Raw genomic sequence first — 25785 nt, 5'->3', positions numbered from 1 at the left:
TCTTTCAGTCGATAATTGGATATGCCCTAATTTTCTGGGGATATGGAACCAAAATTGGAAGCGTCTTGATTTTACAAAAGAAGGCCATTAGAATTTTATGTAAATCAAACTATGTGGAACATTGTCGGCCACTTTTCAGACAATCACGGATTTTAACAATCATAAATTTGTGTGTGTGTGTATATATATATATATATATATATATATATATATATATATATATATATATGTGATCTAGTACTTTACACTCGACAAAATATCGACAATTACTCATTAGTGGCCAATATACATGATCATGAAATTAGAAATAGTGAACAAATTAATATTCCAATTTGTAGATTTCACAAGAGCAACACAAACTTTTTAATTATGGGGATGAAATTATATAATAAGCTCCCAAGTCAATATTATAAATTGCCAATCAATAGTTTCAAAACTAGATTTTACAATTTGTTATTACGAGTAATTCTTTTTATTATGTTTCTGAGTTTGTCAACACAAATTTGTATGAAATTGTATTTTAATAAATAAGTTTAATTGCAATTTAGTTAGTTTTATTCAATTAAAAGTTTCAAATTATTTCATGTTTTCATTGTATTACTTAAATTTTACTGTTTCTGTTATTAATGTTTTTTAAAATGTATTTATATGTTATTCAATGTATTCTAAAACTGTATGTCTAATGGCCAAATGAATTGAATTGAATTGAATTGAATTGAATTGAATTGAATTTAGATCAGTATTTCTCAACCGCCGCTCAGTGTGCAATTTTTCCAGTCTAGGTGGACAAGAATAAAATTTTGACTTGTTTAGTTAGGTATAGATCAGTGATGTCAACTAACGCCCATAGGAGCAAGCGCGCGCTTTAGAGCCCAGGAGAACCTGTGCGCTTTACAGCGGAAAGGAAAGAGACAGACGAAAGAAGTACTATATGCCGCTTGGTCGAGCTATATTCAGGGATGGCCAGCACTGATTCAATAGATAAAGGGAAGAGAACTTATTAAAACTGTATCCATGTTAATTTTTAGATTTGTCTGAGAAGTATAAATGCATTATAAGAATGTAAGTTTTAATTTTAATGTTCATTTTTCACAAGTTTGCTTTTTTATTCAAAAGGAATATTTTCTCAACCTTTTTACAGAAAAGTGAAATTTTCAAATGTTTGTTTAATAGCCTTACAGGTAATAAAACAATGTTTCCGTAAATCTAATATATCGTAAATACGTATTACTGAAGATTGTGTATTGAAATGTTTGAAAATATTCGCATGGAAAATGTTTGTAAGGAAATGAATTAACAAAGCAAATACTGTTACATCACAAACTAAAGATATGTGCCTATGTGTTGGTAAAACACAAGCTCTATAGCTTCAACAGATTTCGAGATAATTTAATATTCTGATAACAGAAATTTGCGCACCAATATCACCTAAAAGCATAATGCGATAAGAGTTTTATTATGTAATATTAGTTACAGTTAAAACATATACCTAGACAACTTTGTTGGATTACTTTTATAAGGCTAAAGATGGCATCACTATCAATTTCAACTTATCATGTCATATTCAGTGTCTTTCTTTAGGATAACACTTTCTTAATGAATGATGTGTTTAATTCACTTAGTACAGTATAGTTGTAGTTATTATGGAATTTGTTTGAATTTCCTTCTTTACTCTTTATTACGTTATTAAAGTTTAAAACACAACTGCAATATTAGGCTAAGAAATAGGTGTTAGTACTTTTGTTTTACTGACAATATAGAAAATAACAAACAGAAAGAAGCCATATAAAAATAACGACATAAAATTTCACGTTCCGTTTGAAGTTTGTGCACCACTGTTTTCTTAATCCAACAGGCTGCTTATTCCTCCTAGCATACCTAGCGCTTAATGCCCGCGCACGACGTCAAGGTCAGAAAAATGCGCTTGCTTTGACTTCACTGGTATAGATGAATACGAATTCGTGTTATTTAACATTTGAAAAATGTTGTGAGGAATAAATTTTACTGTTTTATCAGCAGCAAGCTATTGGGTGATAACAATAAAAATTAGTATATACAGACGTGGACAAATTATTAACAAAATGGACGATTTTTATGATAATTCTGTTTTACAAAATTTAACTTTTCAATTTAAACTACATTTGACAATTTTGGATATTTCCATCATTACAGTAGACAGAAATATGCAAAAATGTCAACTGTAGTTTAAATTGAAGAGTCAAGTTTTTTTAAAAATATATAATAAAAATCTTCAATTTTGCTAATAATTTGTAAATTAGCAAAATTGTCAACTGCATTGAAGAGTCAAATTTTGTAAAAATATGAAACAAAAATCTTCAGTTTTGCTAATAATTTCGAAATATCCAAAATGTCAACTGTAGTACAAATTGAAGAATCGAATTTTTTAAAAATATACAACAAAAACCTTCAGTTTTGCTAATAATTTGTAAATATGCAAAAATATCAGCTGTAGTCCAAACCAAATTGAGGAGTTAAATTTTGAAAAATATACAATACAAATCTTGAATTTTGCTAATAATTTGGAAATACACAAAAATGTCAACTGCAGTCTAAATTGAAGAATCATATTTTGTAAAAATATATAATAAAAATCTGAAATTTTGCTAATAATTTGTCCACGTCTGTAGTATGTACTATACTTTTTTTTAGTAGATACTCTTGTTAGTAAGAATAAAACATTTGAGTACCTACTCATTTTTCATTACATATTCGTACCATGGATATATATCAAGCATCCATCTTCTACAGGACATATACTCATAGTTGGTAAGAAAGAAAGCTAGTATATTCTCAGATCTGGAAAATTATTCATATGACATCCATCCGGTACGCTCGAAGACGGAGCCTATGAATAGTACTGCGAGGAATCTGGAGTTGCAAACTTGCTTTTGGGATTGATTTCCTTGGGCTTCTTGTAAAGGAGGTTCGTACGAGTTCAATGTTCTCTTCAGAAACTCCTTTCTTAGCATGCTTACCACTGCTCGACAACAAGCTTCCTGTTTGATTCACCTTTACATCCCAGGCCATTATTCTCTTATAGTCAGGAATGGGATAATGTCTTTGAAGGCTGTATTCCAGACCAAATGGGCGTTGAAAATGCTTCACAGACTTTGCTTCTGTTAACCAAAGAACTCACGAGACTTGCTAAACAGTCTACGTGTGACTAGTTTTATAGAGTTAGTTTGCTGTTATTTATTTATTTCTCCATGGCAACCATTGTTACATCGTTACATAGATTGCAAGATCTGCACTAACAAACCAGCGAATGGGGTTTATAAAGAATTGACACTGTCTGAGCGAATTGTCCTGAGTTTTGTTTCTCTGTGCGCCAGCGTTTAGTTCCACATTCAAGCGCTAGAGGTTAGTATAATCGAGCACACGCTAAGATAATAATTGAGAACAGATTTGAGACACGGGATCCAAACATCACCTACCTTGTTGCACAATCCAGTAACGCTTTGCTTCAAATAAATTCAAGTTAACAGCTTTTCCTTATTCCTCAGTGACAAACTATAATATATTATAAAATTACGTATCGAATTCGTTTAATATTTGTATATAATATAATATAATATAATATAATATAATATAATATAGGTATATGGTTTTACTTCTCGTAAGAGTTTTGTTTTTCCATTTTCAGCGCTATCAAATCATTACATATTTTTATTGTTGTTGGGGTCAACGTCTCAACTCTCATTATAAAGGAACTCTAGAGGCTAGACATTACAGTTAATGACGGATTTATTATTTTATGGGTCCAATTTATTTTATTTCAGTACATAATGTACCTATATGTATTAATTATGTGTTATATTTCCGCTGTGTCGACTGCTAGCTGGTGTGATGTCAGCGCCAACTCTAGGGAGAAAGCAGAATCTCACGCTTTAGCTGGCTTGAAGGTCATTGAAATCAGTCCTGCTACATCAAAGGTACCGACGCGAAGTGTCAATTCTTTATAATCCCTATTCGCTGAATCTCCATCTACGACAGGGCTGGCATAATTTAATATTAACTGAAAACATTCATTACTCATCTTTTAACAATTTTAAAGACATGAGGCAAAGGAATGGCAATATAACCATAATAATAATTACTTCCGTATGCAATCATCATGAAAATATTCACTAATTGACGCTAACGTTCAAGTCACTGTTTGAGGCTTATGTTGGTAAAACTGATCCAAGTACAACATAATACATCATGGCGTCCGTTGCGGTGAAGTGCGAACATGAACGTCAACAATGGATATAAGTATTTTGACTTCCTAGCGACATAATACTAATGATACATAATATACATACAAGATTATTCGAATTACTGACCAATAAAATAAATAAATATTTTACTAATATTTTGATAGTGGTTTGATACTAGCGACATAGATGGATTCATTGAGAACTAGACCTTTCTGAGCTTGAATTTAGTACCTTTCAAGGACATCAACGTCTTCGAATTTGTTCGAAGAAGAGATTCAAAAGTAATAACACAAGGAATAAGAACATAATAGTGCAGTCAGGGACCCAAGAAGTCCGATACTGCATCAAAATCAAAGAAGAATTAAAAAATATATATATTTAATACCAACAACATCAAAGGTGCCGACAAGAATTGCCCCTACTGATTCTTCTTATACTGTGACCTGACTAGATATATTTCTCTTTGACATATTTATTTGGTGTTATAACCATTTATTTTATCGGTGTTTTAAGCGGGATATATATATATATATATATATATATATATATATATATATATATATCCGGAAATGTCATAAAGGACTGAGGCAAGGTTGTAACATGTCTCCTACTCTTTTTAAAATATATATACAACAAATATTAGAACAATGGAATCAGTCTTGTGGAGGAATGGGAATACCAGTTCAAGGTGGCAGAATACATTCATTAATATTTGCAGATGATCAAGTGGTAATGGCTCAATCTCGTGAGGATGTGAAATATATGATGAGAAAACTCCTGGATTCATTTGAAGCAGGTGGATTGCACGTAAATATGAAAAAAAACTGAATATCTTGTAGTAGGTGGAAACGGAAGAGACATCTCCTCACACCAAGGAACTATTAGAGCTGTTCAAAAATTTAAATATTTGGGGTCATATATTGATGATTTAGGGAGTTGTAACTCCGAAATAGATAGTAGATTGGTGCAAGCAAGAAAAGCCATAAGGATGCTGAATGGAGTACTGTGGAGCAGGACGATATTGAATGACACCAAGAAGAGGATTTTGACGGCGGTTGTGGAAAGTATAATGACGTATGGCGCAGAGGGGTGGACATTGGTAGAAAATAAAAAATCTAAGATTTTGGCAGTGGAAATGGATGGAATACGACGTGGTGCCAGAGTTTCCAGATTAGAAAGAAGGAGAAATGAAGAAGTGAGACGGATGATGGATATGGAGGAGACAGTGATGGACAGAATTGAGAGACGAACTCTTCAATGGTATGGACATGTCAGAAGAATGGAGGAAAGTAGGTGGCCTAAAACTCAACGTGCTCATAATTTGTGTGTACGTTTCATAAGCAATGTTCGTAAATATGATCATATTACCCCATCCCTGGAAGCAATAGGTTGGCTTAAACTAGATAAGAAAAGAAATTTACATTCACTTCTCTTTCTCTTCGAAATCTTGAACTCTTCTATTCCTTCGTACCTGTCGTCTCGCTTCACTTACCTTTCTTCCCACCACAATCTGAACACACGCTCTCGCCATGAAACAATACTAACAATACCATCCCATCGCACCTCCTCATACTCATCCTCTTTCACAATAGCCCTGCCAAGACTCTGGAATTCGTTACCTGCTAGCATCAGGGACTGTCGAAATAAAATTCAATTCAAACGGAAACTTACTAGGCACTTGGTCAGTAATTGAGACTCGTTCAGACATGGTTTCTTGTAAATAGTTCTCTTAATCTACCACAAAATATCTCAATATCCGGTAATTTCATCACTATAGAATTTTGTTATTGTAGGTTTAATTTGTAATTTAGTAAATACAAAAATATTCTTTGTTCTTAACTTCTATGATAAAATGTCTAGCTTTCATTAATCAGGTATTCTTGTCGTACTTTAATTTTTATTGTAATTGTAATTGTAAATTTAATATTAATTGTAATCTTATTGTTCATGTTATAGTTGTAATCCCCTGGTAGAGGGGCAGAGAAGGCCTGACGGCCTTATCTCTACCAGGTTAAATAAATAAATCTAATCTAAATCTAATCTAATGGTAGAAGGAAGCGGCGTAGGCCAAGAACAACCTGGAGAGGACAGATTCATAGATTGATGAGTGACAGGTCCCTGGAAGGAGATGAATGGCTTGACCGGGAAGATTGGCGAATGGGAATACAGGGCAACCGCTAAATAGTGGAGAAACCCTCAAAAGTAAAAGTAAGTAAATATCATAAATCTGATTTGTAATGTTATCCACAGAACTCACTCTTAGGAGCAGTTTGTAGGTATAGAGATTCTGCATTTCAATATTAAGTACATATGGTGGTATCAAGGATAATTTGTAAATTTCTGTGCTCTTTGGATGTCGTTATTCCATTTGTAAAAATATATTTTAACGCAGATTAGAAAGGAAGAGTGAATTATTTGTTGCTTATACTGCACTCGGCATTTTTGTGTTAAAAGTCCATTAATTCTCTTTATTTATTTTGTATTCTCTAAGCTAGGAGCCACAAGACTATAAACATAAACAATGAAAACAAAACAAAAGGCTTACGACATGCAAATACAGATGATAGACACAATTTCGCTTTTCGCTGTAATGGTTGGTACGCTTGATGCTAGAGCATGCGCAGTGGGTGCAGGGCAGACCACATATTGTTGAGATAAGCCTCTTCAGTGTTATTTATAGTGGGCCAGCAGAAACGGGAGTAGACATCTAGCAGCGCCATTTTCTAAGTTGACAATGACAACGCGGCGTAAATTGCAAGCTTGCAGACCGCGCGCGGTGGCCTGTGGGACGGGAAATGAGGCCGTAGCATGAAATACAGTTAATTCCGAAACGTGAAAGCGGGACATGGAGTACTGCAGTGTCAACTGGAACCTTTGTTGTGTTCATACATTTTCAAAATAATGATACCCGTGAATTGTGATCAGGTTGAAACCCTTGTGATGTCCATCTGTGTTATCTCAGTGTTGTGGTCTATATACATGATTTTCTGGCAATTGTTATTTCGGTCTGGTTGGGCTCGTATCACAACAAAACTGGCAATCAGAAATAGCAGGCGGTCTAGAGTGAAGACGAAAATCGAGTCAGCTAAAGGGTAGCGGTACGTAATTTAAAATCAGACCTGTATTCCTTCAGACATTTCTCTCATTAACGGAATTCATTAATTACGATACTGTTTTTCTTTCCTCTTTTTATTTCTTTTCCTCTTTACATCGTTCGTTAAAATTAATTAATTTTACCTTCCTTTAATTCACTTTTGTTGACGTCGTACAAAATTTTGTCCAATATTATTTTGAGAAGATTAACTCCATATGTAGATGAAATTATTGGGGATCATCAGTGTGGTTTTACGCGTAATAGATCAACTATTGACCAGATATTTTGTATTCGACAGATAATGGAGAAAAAATAGGAGTATAAGGGAACAGTACATCAGTTATTCATAGGTTTAAAAAAGGCATATGACTCGGTTAAGAGAGAAGTTTTATATGATATTCTTATTGAATTTGGTATTCCCAAGAAACTAGTTCGATTAATTAAAATGTCTCTCAGTGAAACGTACAGCAGGGTTCGTATAGGTCAGTTTCTATCTGAAACTTTTCCAATACACTGTGGGCTAAAGCAAGGAGATGCACTATCACCTTTACTTTTTAACTTTGCTCTAGATTATGCCACTAGGAAAGTCCAGGATAACAGAGAGGGTTTGGAATTGAACGGGTTACAACAGCTGCTTGTCTATGCGGATGACGTGAATATGTTAGGAGAAAATCCACAAACGATTAGGGAAAACACGGGAATTTTACTGGAAGCAAGTAAAGAGATTGGTTTGGAAGTAAATCCCGAAGAGACAAAGTAAATTATTATGTCTCGTGACGAGAATATTGTACGAAATGGAAATATAAAAATTGGAAATTTATCTTTTTGAAGAGGTGGAGAAGTTCAAATATCTTGGAGCAACAGTAACAAATATAAATGATACTCGGGAGGAAATTAAACACAGAATAAAAATGGGAAATGCCTGTTATTATTCGGTTGAGAAGCTTTTATCATCCAGTCTGCTGTGAAAAAATCTGAAAGTTAGAATTTATAAAACAGTTATATTACCGGTTGTTCTGTATGGTTGTGGAACTTGGACTCTCACTTTGAGAGAGGAACATAGGTTAAGGGTGTCTGAGAACAAGGTGCTTAGGAAAATATTTGGGGCTAAGAGGGATGAAGTTACAGGAGAATGGAGAAAGTTACACAACACAGAACTGCACGCATTGTATACTTCACCTGACATAATTAGGAACATTAAATCCAGACGTTTGAGGTGGGCAGGGCATGTAGCAAGTATGGGCGAATCCAGAAATGCATATAGAGTGTTAGTTGGGAGGCCGGAGGGAAAAAGACCTTTAGGGAGGCTGAGACGTAGATGGGAATATAATATTAAAATGGATTTGAGGGAGGTGGGATATGATGATAGAGAATGGATTAATCTTGCTCAGGATAGGGACCAATGGCGGGCTTATGTGAGGGCGGCAATGAACCTCCGGGTTCTTTAAAAGCCAGTAAATAAGTAATTAAGCGTCCTTTAATTAATATTCATATATTTAGTTATTCCTATTTCTCTTTCATCCTAATCTTTGCTCGCTTTTGTTGACTTGTATTTTAATTCTTTATTATTTTATCAGATTGTTTCTGTTTCGTTTGCATTATTTACATGTTTGTATATTTCTTGTGTTACCTATTTTCATTTTTCTTCCATCCTATTTTCTGTTGTGTTTCTGTCTTTCCTTTCTCATTCTCATTCAAATTAATTTTTTCGTTCATTCATTCACTCATGCTTTTCTTGCAGTTTCATATACAGACCGAACGAGATGGCTTCGCACGGGACTCGCATTCGGGAGGTTCACGGTTCAAATCCCCGGATCGACCAACCTGACTAGTTTTTCCGTGGTTTTCCACAGTTACTTAGGCAAAATTCCGGGTTGGAATTTTCATTGCCATGGTCCATTTTCCTTCCTCTTCCTTGGATTTCATTTCATATCATTTATCTTCATCATCTCATTCCATAGGCATATTCAGATCATAACACATGTCTTCTCCCGCTTGCAGGAGGGGCGTCTCCGGTTTCCAAGCCTTTCGCAAGTTCACCATTGTGGAGTACGGTTAGCGCCTCTGACTATGAAACGAGCGGTCTCGGGTTCAAATCCTGATAGGGACAAGTACCTGGTTGGTGGTTTTCCGGGGTTTTCCCTCAACCAATTGAAGCAGAATTGTTGGATAACTTTCGACGTTGGACCTCTGACTCATGTCGCCATTATTCATTCACGTATCATCATCCATACTACAGCCCGGGTTAAGTTTATGGTGCGGCGTGCTGTACTTGTACAAGAGCGCTGCCGTTCTGCTACCTATTTATTCACAGAATAGCAGTGATAAGAACAGTAAGCCTCATGCTGCAGTGTAAGCCTTCGGATCCCTCCGTACAAGTGAAAAAAAAAAAGTCTTTCGCAATATCTCTGCCAGGATTCATTCCTTAAGAGCACTTCCGAGGGCGCTTCGACACCTTAGAATGGCTGTCGGAATGGATCATGTGCTGCTTGGTCACCTTGGCGCTATGAACTAAGGCGGAGGTGTAGAGGGCTCGTTGGGTGAGCGGGTGTAGGTCTCAAGCGGCCGGTGGGCTGGTATACCTCATTCATCCCATAATTCGGGGTTGAAAATAGGCCACTGTCGAGCCAAGGTGTTGAAGGATTGTCCCTAGCCACTTAATAGTGCTACGAACACCATTTCTCCTTCATACAGGTACAGTATATAATTTTTTTTCTTGGTGCAGTCTCCTGTTTATTCATAATTGTTTGATTTATTCATTCTTTCTTTGCCTTCATTTCTAACTGCACTGGTCTGGACGTCAAAAAACAGGAAATTACAAACCACTCCAGTCGATGCACATCACTTTCAAATATGACTGGCATTGGCATTCAAGAACAAGAATTAATAAAGATCACTGGTCATTCGGAAATTCTGAATAAGTTGATTTCACTTCTTTTACGCACACGTCCAATATAACATCATCTGAACCACCAACCACTAAAACATTCAAATTTGAAAATTGTACTTTCAATAATTGTTTCTTTTAAAATTATTCATGTTTATTTTTTATTTCATCATCGTTAATTAAAACGTTTCTTGTTTATTTAATCTTCCCTAATTAAAACTTTTCTAACACTTGTTTATATTATTTAGGTTATGTTTGTTATAGCTTCTGCTATATGATATCATAGATAGTCACCTGTCAGAGATTGTTTAATATTAAGATTGATTGAAAATCATCTGTCAAGTGACGTTGATTACTGGGATCCGGATGATTGAAGTGGAATGCAACTGTTTTAATAAAAATGAAACTGAATCAACAAAGCCTTCTTGACTAATAACCGTCCACAGAGTTCAATGAAGATTCCATAGTTGGCACAACTGATAACAAGAAAACATAATCATAAAATAATACTACTATCTAGCGTAATATTGAGATGGTACAATAATACATTTGAATACAGTTGTATTTTCGTAAGTCAATTAATATTTTATTGTATTGGAGTACTTCGTTACTTCTAATCTTTATATAATTTCTTCTAATCGTGTAATAGTCAGTTAAATCCCACTCGAGTTTTGATTTTCTGTAGATAAATCTTTAGTGAGTTTACTGTTGATATTAACATTATTATATTAAAAGCCTAAAAAAATTCGTGACATCGCTGGCATATTCTTAAAATTTTGTACGGAATGACCTTGGACTCATTCCGCCTGCATTATCACCTTCATTTCACTTAGACGCTAGATAATCATAGCAGTTGATAAAGCGTCGTAAAATAAACCAATTATTCTCTTGCTCATATGTTATGCATTTTTATAATAGACGTACTCACCCTGTTTGTGGGAAGTAGCAATGAAAACGCTGCATACTGACTGTTTTAAGATATAGCTGGCCGTGTTGAGAAATATTGCACAATGTCCTATGTACATGCCGTGTACAACAAGTAGCCTAGGCAACCACAAACAAGTGTTCATCATTCGCTGTGCCATGTTAATCATCAAACTAATCGTGTACTGCAGTGTACTGGAATTAAAACTTGCTACTAAATTACTGGAAACACATTTTTGTGTGTTCCAGTTCCACACAAAATTAGGAAATGGCTTATTGCTATTTGTTTACGGACATTTCGTTCTGTGTTGCGGTTATGGCTATAAACTGCGAGTAAATTACTAACATAAACAGTTCCGCAGGTTTTTCTTTATATAATGCCGTGGCCTTTTCTTTTCAGATGTTATTCCTTCGGTCCATTCTGTTGTTGCTAATATGAGGCTTATCTAAAAGATAAGAATTTTCAAATATCGCGTAATCCTACCGATACGGCTTGTGTAGTCGAAGACCGCAGTGTTAAGATAGCTTAAAATAAACGCAATACAAGGAGTACAATAAATTAAAAAGGGCATACAAACACCAGAGTAATAGTGAACCTGTAATTGGAAGTATTTGCTCTTTCTTTAAAGACTATTTATTCTATTTCGCGTTTAGGGTCATGGAAAAGCTCAGAAAATACATAAAACATAGGCCTAAATGGTTTTAATAAACTAAGGCAAGACTGTACCTACTAGTTACGGATACTTTTCAATGTATGAGCCGTTCAGAGCAAAAGTGGTGTAAGTCAAAATTGGGTAATGAGGTTTAAAGTAAGAATTTTGTAAAATACAGCGCAAAGTAGCAATTAATATGTCATTCGTGCTATCCACTGACTACTAATAGTTTAAATAGGCTAAATTGAATATTAATTGCTACTTTGCGCTGTATTTTACAGAATTTTTACTTTAAACTCATTACCCAATTTTGACTTACACCACTTCTGCTCTGACGGCTCATATCATTATTCTTTCCAACAGACGAAGACCATGGACATACGAAGAAAAATAAAGAAGGTAAACTTAAGAGCTCTAAATGAGGCAGTAGAGCAAGTGAAAAGCTTCAAATATTTGGAGTATACTGTAAGCAGTAACATGAACTGCTGCTATGAAGTCAAAAGGAGGATAGCAATGGCAAAGGAAGCTTTTAATAGGAAAAGGAGCATCTTCTGCGAAAGTGTGGAAAAAGAAGTAAGAAAAAGACTAGTGAAGTGTATTTTTTTAGTTGGTAATTTAACGACGCTGTATCAACTATTAGGTTATTTAGCGACATTGAGTTGGTGATAGCAAGATGGTATTTGGCGAGATGAGGCCCAGGATTCGCCATAGATTACCTGGCATACACCTTACGATGGGAAAACCTCGGAAAAGCCCAACCAGGTAATCAGCCCAAGCGGGGATCGAACCCGCGCCTGAGCGCAACTTCAGACCGGCAGGCAAGCGCCTTAACTGACTGAGCCACGCCGGTGGCTGAAGTGCTTTGTATGGAGTGTGGCATTGTATGGGGCAGAAACATGGACATTATGTGAAGGGAAGAGAAGCGGATAGAAGCATTTGAAATGTGGATATGGAGAAGAATGAAACTTGTGAAATGGACAGACAAAATAAGAAATGAAGCTGTGTTGGAATGAGAGGGTGAAGAAAGAATGATGCTGAAACTGATCAGGAAGAGGAAAAGGAATTGGTTGGGTCACTGGCTGAAAATAAACTGCCTACTGAAGGATGTACTGGAAGGAATGGTGAACGGGATAAGAGTTCGGGGTAGAAGAAGATATCAGATCATAGACGACATTAGGATATATGGATCATATGAGGAGACAAAGAGAAAGGCAGAAAATAGGAAAGACTGGAGAATGCTGGGTTTGGAGTGAAAGGCCTGCCCTTGGGCAGAACACTGTATGAATGGAATTGTTAGTATCTTCCAGTGTTACTTTTCTCCATGGTCTTTTCCCTGCTTGTGTTATGTTCCTTTGATAGCTCTAATTTCCTCTTTAGTCTTATTATTGAGAACAATATTCTGTACGGAGATAAGGTTAGCTCTCACAGACTATATTTGATGTCTGGTTTGGCGCGTGGCACAGCTACTATACGGGAACACTTACATTTTGTTTGTCATGCAGTTGACGTTCTATTCACGATTCAAATAGATCTCGAAGAGTGTTGAAAATTCATCCTAGTGATAAAGATTGATAGGCTTACTATCATGACCTATCCATCAATTTATATTATTTGTTCATTTATTTTTACTGGTACTAGCAGAGTTAAGGCCATGAGGTCTTTTATGCTCGACCATGCCGAAATGTAGTAATTATACACCTGGTAGCAGTCCTTTAATGCATGTCATTAAAGTACACCTACTCATTAAAGGTCAGGTCTTTCAGCCAATGACGACTCAGGTTACAACTGTTCAGCCAATGACAGGTCAGCTTTCTACAGTTATAAAACCGCAAGTATCGATTATTCTCGGATATGCAATCGAAAGAGAATTAGCGAAAAGTCACGGAGGCTGGAAATCCAATACTGTCGCAGAAGGTTATGTTCTGTTACTATAATAATTAGCGTTAATTGTAAATAATATTCAAATAAATTCAATTTGTCATCTCGTTTTTCAATTTCTAATTTAATTTCAATGGTATCTCTGTAGGTTCTTATGGCCTAGCAAGGTCAATGTGAACATTTGTTCCTTGGAAAAAATCAATATTTTCGAACATCTCAAAACATACGGGACATTGGTCAAGGTCAGATAGAAAGAAAATTAATAATATCAAGTTAGAAATATGGTCGAGCATAAAAAGTCGTATGAAACTCGCCTATAATGGTAATTAAGAAGCTCGTATGAAAATTATGAAACGAGCGCAAGCGAGTTTCATAAATATCCATACTCGCTTCTTAATTACCTTCATTATAGGCTCGTTGCATAATGTGCTATTCTTGCACTCAATCACTATAAAAATACAAAGCAAATATAAATAACATCAGTACAGAAAACAATAGAATAATAATAATAATAATAATAATAATAATAATAAGAGAAAATGTAGATGTGTTTAGTTACACGTAATTCTAAAAATTAAACAATTACAATTTAGTGTTAAATAAGATAATTTGGATCGAAGAAATGATTAACCTAATGAAAGAAAATTGATATATTAAAAATAAATATTCTGCAAAAGTAATATGTGAAGAAAGATCATATTCTAGAGACGAAAAGCAGTCCTGCCGAAAATTTGTTTTTGAAAGTAGTCAATGTCTGACAGCCCTTTACACCATGTACACTAGAATACGTTATTTTCACTATTTACACTGTCATTAGAAACGAAGTACCTCTGATTGAGGTTCTGGCTGATATGTACATCTATTTATCAGGCAGTACATCTCACTTGACGATATGTGTCAGAGGAAGAACAATTGTTTGTATGAATATGAAGTCTGATTAATGTAGATGTAGCCAATGGAGGGGGAAAGGAACTGGCTATCGTACCCCATTATCTCCTAGCCTAGTTTCCTCATAAGTGGTGCCTTATTGATATCACTTGTGAGGTTCAGACCTGTCTTCGGACAGATGACTAAACAACAAGTAATGAAGGCTTACATTGATCAAACATAATTTACACTATTGTACACAATTTACAAAATAAGTAGACTCTAGTATATATCTTACATTACAATACACAAAAATGTAGATAAGTTTAATGGTATATGTACGTGACGACTACAAATATTATCACAAAATGCCTTGTTGTTTAGTCAGCTGTCTGAAGACATGTCTGAACCTCACAAGTGATATCAATAAGGCACCACTTACGAGGAAACTGGGCTAGGAGATAATGGGGTACGATGGCCAGTTCCTTTCCCTCTCCATTGCATTATCTGTAATATTTTTCCTGCATGTAATAAACACTTATTTCTGAAAAGTAGACTACTCTCAGACATGTAGAGTTGTTTATTTTAATACAATTAATTTTTTATTTGTCCTATATAAAATATATTAAAATTTACATAATGTTTTGTGACCTAATTTTTCTATTTTCAAAGAAATGCACATTATTGTAGTTTACCTCTTCCATAAATACATGTTAAATCAGTGTACAAAATTTCAGAATTCTATCTCTAATGGTTGTGGAGTTATGAAATAATATGTGTAAAATTCTCAAATTTTGGAAAATTAATTTGAAATAAAAAGCGAATTCTAAAAAAATAGCCTATATTAGTATCTTTTTAAAATATTTTTTTCAGATATTTAAGTTCTAATAAGTCTTGTTGTGGTACCTTGTAATTTTTGTCCAATTGTCATTTCATTTCCTTATAAAATTTTAGAAATTTAGAGCCTACATTTTCTGATAATATTTGTGATCGTTCACGTACATATACCCTTAATATTGTAAGTATTGTTTAATCAGTATAGGTCTACATTCTTTATTGAAGTGTAAATAGTAAAAAATAATTGTGTGATCTATTGTACATAGTGTAAATAATTTAATATAGTTAATTGTTAAAGTGGTACATGTTTTATTCTGCCTTACTTTATGAAACAAGAGTCGCGTAAGCCGTCAGTCAAGTACATCGCTTGCTAGATGCACGTGCATCGTCCAGTTAAAAACTGCAATAATGCATAATCTTGTAGCCTCCTTTGGGACAAACTATGGTCACTACTTATTACAGATGTCCGATCCGATTAAGTGTTATACACATCAGGTGCTGTTTCTTGACGGAAAGAGTAAAGTACAAAAATCAAAACATAAACATTCTACTGTTGACGCTGGTAACCTTGAAATGACGCAATAGCCACCGACAGCTAACTTGATCTGCGTTGATCCTGTCGCTCCCGACCCTTTCCCTTCGCTCCTGTTTTTCCGAGATAGTGTCTCCCTTTCTACTTGTTCGCAAATCCTCTGCTTTTCTTTTATTCACTCTCTCATCCCGGTTTATTGTCTATCATTTCCTTCTTCTTATTCTCTGTGTACTCTCGTCCCTTTCCTCAAACTCTAACGTCTCTTTTAAACAAAATAGTCGGAATATCAAATTTTGTTGCTGTTTGTATTTGCTTCAGCTTATGTTGAGTTTAATATTAACGCTTGACTTTGATTATATTTTCAACAGTCACTCGGTATGTAAAAGGACTACATAACATGTTCAAGGAAGCCTTAAGAACAGCTGAACTATGTATAAACTCAACCTTACTTCTTACAGACGCAATTGGCTTTCACTTTTGCGCCTTCATATGATTTTTATTTGGTGTCCCATATATAGCCGAACCTACCTTGAATTTTTTAGAGTGTTAATGGCAGTGGTTATTATGCTAGAGGACATGGTAATGATGATAGCGCTTGTAGTGATGGTACTCACTGGTGGTGATACTAATAGTCAACATGGTGGTGAATGTATTGATGTGATGCTGTTGACGATGATATTTTTGTGACGGCAAAGGTAGCTATAGTGATGATATGAAGTTCTTTATTTTGTTTATAATGGTTTGATGCTGATAGTTAGTCATGGTATTTGCGGTAGCCGTTGTGGTGGTGGTGGTGATAGCACTGATTTTATTTTTGGTGATCGTAGTAACACAGCCTGAAGGTTAGTGGTATTGATATTGGTAATGTTAGTAGCCGTAGTGAAAGCAGTGATTCTGTTCATGATCGTGGTGAAGCATATGGTTAGTCTTCGTTATATAGAGGTGATAGTGATATTGATGGTAGTTCCATGTACTGATGGTGATTACGTTAGTGTTGACGGTACTATGAACAATGGAGATTAGAAGGGTGTTGATAATATTGATTTATTTATTATTATTTGTTAAATTATTTATTTATTTATTTATCTATTTATTTATGTACTTGCTATGTAATTTATTTCCTTATTTATTTATACGATTACATATTTAATTATTTCCTTATTTATTTATTGATTTATTTTGTTATTTATTCATTCAGTCATTCATTCATTTACTTATTTACTTATTTATTTATTTACATATATATTTATTTGCTTATTTATTTATGTACTTATTTACTTATTTGTACTTGTACTTATTTATGTACTAATTTATTTTCTTATTTATTTATTTATTTATTTGATTATGTATTTATTTTTTATTTCATTTTTTAGTTTTTTATTTCATTATTTATTTATTTACTTATATATATATTTGTTTATTTATTTATGCAGTTATTTCCTTATTTATTTATGTACTTATTTACATACTAATTTATTTTCTTATTTATTTATTTGATTATGTATTTATTTTTTATTTCATTTTTTATTTTTTATTTCATTATTTATTTATTTACTTATATATTTATTTGTTTATTTATTTATGTAGTTATTTCCTTTTTTATTTATGTACTTATTTACGTCCTGATTTATTTTCTTATTTATTTATTTATTTGATTATGTATTTATTTTTTATTTCATTTTTTATTTTTTATTTCATTATTTATTTATTTACTTATATATTTATTTGTTTATTTATTTATGTAGTTATTTCCTTTTTTATTTATGTACTTATTTACGTCCTGATTTATTTTCTTATTTATTTATTTATTTGATTATGTATTTATTTTTTATTTCATTTTTTATTTTTTATTTCATTATTTATTTATTTACTTATATATTTATTTGTTTATTTATTTATGTAGTTATTTCCTTTTTTATTTATGTACTTATTTACGTCCTGATTTATTTTCTTATTTATTTATTTATTTGATTATGTATTTATTTTTTATTTCATTGTTTATTTTTTATTTCATTATTTATTTATTTACTTATATATTTATTTGTTTATTTATTTATGTAGTTATTTCCTTTTTTATTTATGTACTTATTTACGTCCTGATTTATTTTCTTATTTATTTATTTATTTGATTATGTATTTATTTTTTATTTCATTTTTTATTTTTTATTTCATTATTTATTTATTTACTTATATATTTATTTGTTTATTTATTTATGTAGTTATTTCCTTATTTATTTATGGACTTATTTACGTACTAATTTATTTTCTTATTTATTTATTTGATTATGTATTCATTTTTTATTTCATTTTTATTTTTTCATTTGATTATTTATTTATTTTCTTATTTATTTGTTTATTTGTTTATGCATTCATTCAGTCATTCGTTTGTTTGTTTGTTTGTTTTTTGTTTATTTATCTATTAATAATTTGTTTATTTATACATTCAGTCATTCGTTTATTTATTTATTATGTATTTATTTATTTATAATATTGATAGAACTAGTCGTTCTGGTGACATCGGTAGTGATGTTATTTGTTGTAATTAGTGTGGTGAAAATCATGTTATGGTGGAATTGATAGTAACCCTATAACTGCTAATTATGGTAGTGATGATAATGATGTGACAGCTGATAACAGTGATAGTGATTGTGATAATGGTGCTGATGTTGGTGGTGGTAGTTGTATGGATGGAGGTCATACTACTTACAATGACGTGATGCTAATGATATATTGGTGATGATGACTGATGGTAGAATCACCAGTCGTGACAAATCCATATACTGCACTAATTTCGTCTGTTTTTAAAGAGAAAGAGTCGCGCTAATAGCGGGTCATTCACTGAATTTATGAAGAGGTAATCGATTTTCGTTCGCAATTATTTATAAAGTCTTTTTGGTCCGTTGCCGAAAACGAGGTCGGTATCCTAATGAACCGTATTTCAGCCAGCGGCCGAGCTGTATGCAGTCCCTATCCGGTGATAATCCACAGTCTTGTCGGATTCTCTGATTTATTGCGACCCTTTTTCTTTACCGACTGCAAAATATATTTATTCCTCTTTAACCTACGTAATTTGCATGCAGACTGTACAAAGTAATCGATCTGAAACTGGAGGTATTTTATTAGGATCTAACTCTGCTATCTCTGAAGTAAGATATGTAGAAGAAAATTTGCATGTGTGTAATCATATTTCAGTCAACTGACGTCTTCTAACATAAGAGAACACGAGTTCGATACTCGATAGTTTCTGATTTTTTAGTAAGCCCCTGTGGAACTAGTTTTCTCTTAGTACATTCCAGTGCTGCTCATCGGAGTGACTACATCCGCGGAGGAATCGGAGATTACGAATAAAGCTCTCCACCGGTGATCTCCGGTACTACCGTAGGTGGAAGAGGGGACATACGGAGGGATGCGGGGGTTCGGAGCGAAGCGACAGTTAGCTCAAGGACGACCGGCGCGTACGGACTGACGGTAGTTGTGAGGGGAATAAAATGGCACCAAATCGGATATCCGTCGCATGGAAATTCTTTAATTTAGTTGAAGGCAAGAATAAAGTCGCACACGTAAACTTTGTGGGCGAATTTACTCTAAGGGTGGTGGAACTTCGAATTTATTAGACCATTTGAAGCGATTGCACAATCGCGAACTTGATGAAAACAATTACGCAAAACATTTGATACGATTTCTTTTTAAATTGTTTTAGTGCTATTGTTCCCAAAGGCTCACAGTCTATGAAAAAGTCTTGAAATTTCTCTAAAACGTAACTTTCGAGGCGATAAAAAACATATGAAATATTTACAAGACGACTTGAGTTATATTTTACTGTTTGGATTAAAATATTTCTGAAAGAAACTAAAGAAACATCTGGTAATAATATAATTATAATTATCCTTAAGTTGATATCCGCTTATATTTTTATTGCACAACAAGAGTGGCGCGTTTTAGAAGAGGCAGTTCAAATGCTGACACCCTTTAACACAATGATAACAATCCTGTCCGGTGAAGAATCTGAATAAATTATGTTGGACAGTAAACTTTATCCCATTGATAGCCCACGTTTCTTTTGTTTCATTCTGAAGCTCCCTTAATATATTTTACGTTAAACTAAACCGATTAGAATAATAATTGACAAACCCTGTTTGGGATTAAACGAGAGTTTCTAGGATAATTAATGTATAAATGTTTACATTAGCTACTGAAAAGCTTTACTTCTGCGTTAGTTTTACAGTTAGATTGAATGTTATTAATTTGATCACTGACATAAAACTAATACGGCTTTCCACATATACTATGAATTTCAAAACTAGAAAAAAAATCTGTCAGCTAACGTAGCACTTTAAGCAACACAAGAAAAAGAGCCGAAGAAAGAGAGAGAGATTAACATAAAAGAGAGATTAAACAACAACAAATTAGAAGTTATTTTAAAAGATACGCGGACGTCAGCGGACTCGAATCACTACCTGATCCGATTAAAGGAATGCTCAGCGGAAAGTGTATGTCTGCGCCAGAGCACATATACAACCTGCGCGGCATCAATCGGAGGTAACCGGAGGTCTCCGATTGAAAGCGCGCAAACAACCGCTCCGGAGAAAACCTAATCATAAGCAGCACTAGTACATCCCATCATCCCAGTATTATCATATATTGTCCCTGAATGTTTTTGCTAGCTTGAAAGGAATATATACACTTTGACCACGATACTGATGGCCAAAATATACAGCGTGAACCTTAAGTAATGTCACAAATTTCGGGGGGTTATTCCTTGATATATTTCAAACAAAATACTTTAACACAATATTTCTCGTTTTTGCTTCTTTTTCGAGATAAAAATTGTTTTATATGAAACATTTCATAGCGTGTTTTCGAGAAACCCATTGATTTAATTGCCAATATGCTCAGTCAATTTGAGAGACCAGTGTATTATGAGTAAGGAGCGGATTTTTATGTGCTAAAAAATTTAAATATATTTATTTTTTACTTGCTGTACCCGTGCGCTCCGCTGCGCCTGTTAGAAATAAATATAAAGTAATTACATAATTACATTTGATCCAGGGAACAACTTTTACAACAGCGCAAGATAATCTGCTTCGCTCATTACCACATTTTTTGCATTGCATTTATTGCATATATATTTTATATATTTTAACACGATTCAATTGAGCATATTTAAATTTGAATTATAAAATAATGGATTGCTAAGCTAACGTAGTATTACTGCATACTAAATCAATACACTCTCGTTGTTCGTTAATTCTCTGAGATTAAAATGAGTGTACATAAATATTATTTTAAGAAATACAGAAAACGAATGTACAAAATAGCCTATCAAATTTTTTCTGTGCATAAGAAGCTATTTTAATCTTACCTGTCCTCGATTTACTCAGATGTTACTGTAATAACATTATAGCATTATGTCTATCTAGAGAAACTACACTATCGAATGGTGAAATAATAATTAATTATACAAATCGGTTAATTTAGCTTCTCATATTACTTCATACAAACACAGAAACATTCTCTGTAGGCTATGTTTAATAGCTTTCGATTGTTGATGTCCAAGGCCCCTGTTTCGATTGTTTTTGTCCAAGGCCCCTTATAGACGAAGTCATTTGTTCTTAATTCATTGCACCGTCTTAGATGGCGTTATTTTAATTTTAAAACTCATTTATCTCATTAAATATCAGTCCTATCAAAATTTTCTAAACAATAAAACTTATCGGAAATCATTTTTAAAGAAACTTTTGTTATGTAACATTTTTCACAAAAATCAATAATAAGCGAGATATTTCGAGTTATTTAATTCAGGCCCCCTTATAAACCCCTTTTAAATAAAGTATTTTGAATACCATATAGCCTAAAATCTAAGTTACAACGAACTTAATTTATATTCCAATTTTCATATAAATCGGTTCAGCCATTATCGCAGACAGACAGACAGACGGATAGACAGATAGACAGACAGACATACAAACAAAAATTTCAAAAAAGCGATTTTCGGTTTCAGGATGGTTAATTATAATTACATGTTAACACCAATTATTTTTGGAAAATCGAAAATTACCAGAAAAATTTTGGCTACAGATTTATTATTAATATAGATGTGCTAAAAAGTACGAAAATATTTGCTAAAAAATATAACAAAAATACCTTACTTAGCTTGGAAAAAAAATGTTACTAGGTACTTACCAACCACACTTGAGTGCTTGTAGTTGGCCGAGAATTGCAGTGAACAACAAAAGTCATCTCCAAATTCTCCATCACAAATGCATGCCGATTATCACTGAACAACGACATACTGTGAAAACGATCTTTCCACATCACAGGACGTCAGACGTGCATATTTAAAGAGTGGAATGTCACAAACACAAACACCGTCAATTTCACCTACAGGCACGCCCTCCAATACTTGAGCAACTTTACACATTTTTTTATATGCACTGTTTTTCCCAAACACATTCTGGAATTTGTCCCTTAGTAATTGTGCTTCTGAACCTGGTAGCGAGTCTAGTTTAATTTCCACGGCACGCACCTCCCTGTTTCAGACAACAGGTTTTTGGATGTTTCGAGTTTTTTTTTATGATGTCACACAAAAAGCTTAGATTTGCTAATAGGAAAGCCAAATCGATTTTTAAACAACCATCTTTCAGTATATCTTAAAGGATATCGATTGACGAAGCCCGATAACAGGGAGTCACAAGAAGATATGTTGCCTTACTTGATAGACATGAGCGAGAGGCGAGAGATTTGTTTAAATTAAATAATGTTCATACCCGAGCTCTTATCTGTTGTGTTTCACAAACAAAGCGTGGAATGAAATCATCTTCAGCAACAATAAACATTCCTAATTATGTGTTGCAAGATCTCTCCTTCTTGTCCATGTTAATTTATTCTCTAATAATAACACTGATATGCTGCCTAGCAGTTCTCAGAACTTGAGGCGATATTATTACGAAAATGGATCACGGATACACCACACAGCGCTTAGAAACACGAAGCAACCAAGAATTCTTAAAAAGATAACGTACTTCTCAGTGGCATAATTGATTTAGTTTTAAAATATTTAAAATTTCTTGTAAAAAATTATTTAAGTAAATAAAACTCCAAGATTTATGTGTTTATAATAGATTTCCTGAAAATATGTATTTACATAATTTTTTTGTGAAAATATATGTTTTTATGTAAAATAAAATTCGGGTTTTAAACTTGAAACTTCATGTTCGGAATTTTTAACTTTGTTAATTGTGTTTTATCACACGCAAAAAGAATATTTAATTACATAGGAATCCGCTCCTTAATTATGATAATAAATGATTCAAAGAAATTTTAGTTTCGTCCCTTAAATATGCAGAAATTTGATTAGAACAAATGTAACATTGCAAATCAAGCTTTCAGGTATGACTCCCTGTAAAGTTGATTTGAATAATTTCGAGAGAAAAATTGTTCCGGGGCCGGGTATCGAACCCGAGATATTTGGTTAAACGTACCAGCGCTCTACCAACTAAGCTATCCCAACTGAAGGTCCCGGGTTCGATACCCGCCCCTGGAACAATTTTTCCCTCGAAATGTAGAAGAAGAAGAAGAAATTGGCATTTACCTCAGCTCAATAGGAATTGAATTTGTTTCCTTCAAAATAATTAAGCAGTTTTGGAATGAGAATGTCATGAAATATCATGATATTCGAAACAAATCTGTTGCTCATTCATATCAACCATTGCGACCTTAAAGATAATTACATTGCAGCCGCTGAAAAAAAGTTGAATAACGGGAATGTATCTAACTTCAATAGAAGTTGCTTTTGTATCCTTTAATGATGATGGAAACATTGTTAAGTGAGATTGCAAGAGATTATCAAAGTGCTCGGAGAAAAATTATTTTCCATCGGTAATGTGAAAGGATATAGCAGGGATCGAACCTGGACTCTCGTGCGAAAAGTCATCAGCTGCGCCTGTGCATAAAGTTGTAACAAAGACCGTCAGATATTAAAGCGAAGTTCTGTTTGCTCGTCTCCATGGCGACTTTGAAGCCTTCAAATTAGAGTTAACGTCAAAGTTGTTGGCAAAGTTATATAATTTTCTTCTATTTTTGCGGAGTATCCATGCCTTTAACAAGACTCCGTGGTGAGGCATTTGGAAACAGGATTAGCTTTTCATTTCAGACGCCACTTCTGAACTTTACTTTCCTCAAACTTTCACCTAATCCACCCACCGACACACACATACACAACATCACAGAGTGACTCTATCTTAATACCTCGAGGGGAGACTACAAATTGATAAAAGTGTGTGATCTGCACATCGTCTGAAATAGGCAAGGGCTTGGTATTTCAAGATTTCGTAGTACTGAAATTACTTCACTAGCTTTTACACTTGAGAAAATTCTCCCTTGTAACCAAGATGTGTCTTTGAAGGAAGTTATGCAGGGAGAAAGAACAGTTACGCAAATTTTCCCCTGTAACTTAACGTATATGTACACCCATAAAACGCAAAACATGATGAAAAATTAGAATTTTCAAAATATAACTATTTTAATAGAGAATTTTCTCCCCTTTAATTTGATATAAAAACTTTCAGATAACTCCCATTTTCCAAAATGCTGCGTCATCAACCACGGTCGCTTACTTTTGGAGTGCATTACTTTTGGAGTGATCTTCGTAGCAGTCAATCTCCTCGTCCAGCATTGCTTGTAAAATAAACTTCTTTCTAGTCCCGAAATAGATTCATAGATATCAGGGCATGATCATTAGATTGAAAAAACTTTACATAATGAAGTAATTTATAATCTTTTACTGTTAGTCATAAAACTGTAAATTTGTGTGTCAGTGATGTTGTACGTCATTTTAATAAGAGTCCAAAAGTATAAATTAAAATTCTGAGGAGGATGGGCATAAACCCTGAGACAAACAGACAAACACTATCGCAGAATTTGTTGCATCAATGGAAATAGGGACAAAAAAAAAACATTCAACACCTGAAGTTAAAACAAGGCGGAGGTATTTGAGAGGCAGAAAGAAGCTGAAACTGGACCGACATGAAGCTGCTTAAGGGGTGACATATGATGATGGAGTCTTCTAGGCTCGGAAAGTTTGTGGCTCATTTCCTGTAAATAGTAATTATAGAATATTTAATTCTTTCAAACATGATATCTCAGCCAAATATGGTGATACCAAGAAGATATTGGTGTCATTTTGAAGCTTGAAATGTCTCCCAATGCTTGACAATGAGTGAAATAACATTAATATAATGAATAATTATCTATGGATTTTTTTACATGATTTATGCAACATAAAATATTATTGTAAGTTACATATATGGTAATATTTAATTAATGTAAATAAAAATAAAAAATAGCTCTATGTCAGGCACTAAAGAATAGTTTTAGCTATAAAACAGTGAAAAACTGCGGCTCTGTCTTAAAAACTGCATGAACTATCATGTTTCAAGTTGCATGTCAAAATTATAAACAACATAATTTTTATAAACAATTTAGACATAATTTCAAGGGATCTGTTCACTTCATTCTCTTTCTGGTACCATTCTCAATTGTATAAAAATTTTACAGAGCAAAATTATACAAAACAAAATTTTTTGTATGTAAAGGTGTACATATACCTTAACTTAAAAATTGTCGATAATAAAATGTAGACCCACAAAAATTGAACAAATTGAGCTTTCTAAATAAATTATTTTGTTCTAACGGTATAGCACCTTAAAATGCAGATATCCTTGCAGCCAATCCAGGAAAACTGGGAATTCCAATGAAAAAGTTTGTTTCAGAAATATTTATTCATCATTAGTCTAAGACATAGATAAGGCTCTAAATTTAAATATTCTAATGTTTTATTGTCAAAAGGAAAATATTTTATAAATTTATGGGCATTGAATCTAAGTGATATTGGC

Source organism: Periplaneta americana, chromosome 5 (assembly GCF_040183065.1).
Source record: "Periplaneta americana isolate PAMFEO1 chromosome 5, P.americana_PAMFEO1_priV1, whole genome shotgun sequence".
In the NCBI taxonomy this organism is placed as follows: domain Eukaryota; kingdom Metazoa; phylum Arthropoda; class Insecta; order Blattodea; family Blattidae; genus Periplaneta; species Periplaneta americana.
The sequence above is the reverse complement of the archived record's forward strand: the minus strand, read 5'-3'. Positions refer to the sequence as shown.